This window comes from Monodon monoceros, unplaced genomic scaffold (assembly GCF_005190385.1).
Source record: "Monodon monoceros isolate NGI ecotype Baffin Bay Population unplaced genomic scaffold, NGI_Narwhal_1 Super_Scaffold_11, whole genome shotgun sequence".
NCBI lineage: Eukaryota > Metazoa > Chordata > Mammalia > Artiodactyla > Monodontidae > Monodon > Monodon monoceros.
In genome coordinates, this window is record NW_021703767.1 from 129,966,659 (window position 1) to 129,968,462 (window position 1,804).

A 1,804-nucleotide genomic window follows, 5' to 3' on the forward strand; every position below is an offset into this window, starting at 1 on the left:
TTCCTTAGGTTTAGGAAATACTACGAATGATAAAAAAATAAGGTCATATTTGTGGTGACCAAACAACCCCAGCCTGGTTTTCTGAGGGATTTCCCAAGATGTAGGACATAGAGTGCTAAAACCAGGAGAATCCCCAGCAAACCAGGATGTCTGGTCTAACTATATAACTACAGTTTGATATTTATTTCACAAACATTTTATGAGCACCTGCGTCATTCCAAGCACTGTAGGCTTCCAAATAGCCTCTAAGGAGTTGCCAGTGCAATGGACCCTTGGTTCTGTTGCTTTTGCTACTGTTATGTCTGCGCCTTTAAGCAGGGTTTTCCATCTTCCCTCCATCTGTTTCTTAGTCTGCAAAGGAAGTGGTTGAAATAAATGATCTCTAAATCTTTTCCAACGCCAGGGTTCTTCGATACAAAGCACACAATACATCTGTTACTGCTAAAATCTCTACTCCCACTGTCCAGGGTGAGAAAATAACAATGAGCAAAGAGTACATGTGGTTCTTTTCTTATCTCTCAATTCCAGCCTGAGTTAGGGGGGAAATGAATGTAGTGGAGACTCCCCTCTCCTGGGCTCCCAACCAACCACCACCCTGACACACTAGGATCTTTTGAAAAGATTTCTATAATGTATATGGTCAGGAAATTGGCAGAAGAGAGCCTTCCTAATAGGTTTAAGACTCCATAAGAAGCACATGAAGAATTTATTAGGGGAAGAGGGGATGTTTATGGTGCCCAGAAATACAGGTTGCTCCAACTGTGGTGGCGTTTGGAAGTTGAAAAGGAATCTTGGTGGTAAGACCATGGTAAATAATTTACTTGATTAAGAAGCTCTTATTTAGAATCTTGTTTCTCTTCATCAAATGACATTTTGGAGTTGGCAGTATTCCAAGTTTCAAGCAAGTTATGTTACATAAGCGTGTATCTCCTTGGGCATCTGTTTTGGTGTGAGTAAAAACACCTTACAGTTATGTCTTGGAAGAGCTATCTCACACAAACCATTATTTATACATATTTTTTCCAGAATCATTTAATGAAACAAATGTCTATTGAGTGCCAGTTATGAGATCAGTTCTGTGAAATCAGAAGTGCAGTGAGGATCTCACTTTCTGGGAGCTGTGGCTAAGGAAGCATGACAGGAAACCAATCATCACATTATACTGATGATGCTATTTGTGGAAAATCTGATGATTTTTACCTGGAACCAAGGTTCACTTTGTATAAGCTATGGCAGACAGAAGAGGCTTTGGGTATGAAAGTCAAGAGAGTTTCCAGGCTCAGAGAACTTAATTCTCAGGAGTCAGGTCTTTTTTCATAATGAAATTCTATGATGCCCAGACTCCTTCCAGGCAGCATTCTCTCTAATTATAGCTCCACTGAGTCACTGCTATAATGTTGAGAGTTTAGAGCTATAATGTTGAGAGAGAGATAGATTATAAAAACAAGGCCATTTCACTGGGGTATAGCTCAAGGGTAGAGCATTTGACTGCAGATCAAGAGGTCCCTGGTTCAAATCCAGGTGCCCCCTCCACATTTTTCTTTTTGCTTTAGAAGAATATGGATTGATTTTGACTTTAATATATTCTGTAGCTCAGGACTGGTTGAATAGTAACTAATGTCCCTTGTATATATGCCAGGCTGCAGACTAGGTACTTTACATTAATCATCTCCTTCATTTCTCACCAAAATTTTACGAGATACATTATCTCCATTTTACACAAGGAGTCTGAGACTTGCAGATGCTACAAAGGACAGGTCCAGGATTTAAACTAGGAGAACACGTTCTCAATGACTTCATTATA

The 1,804-nt window shown here is 39.7% G+C and overlaps 1 non-coding gene across 1 annotated transcript; it reads left to right on the forward strand.

Moving 5' to 3' along the window:
* Nucleotides 1-1,458: 1,458 nt before the first annotated feature.
* Nucleotides 1,459-1,530, forward strand: TRNAC-GCA. The gene has a single exon. It is a non-coding gene; the product is annotated as a tRNA-Cys (tRNA).
* The last annotated feature ends 274 nt before the right edge of the window (nt 1,531-1,804 follow it).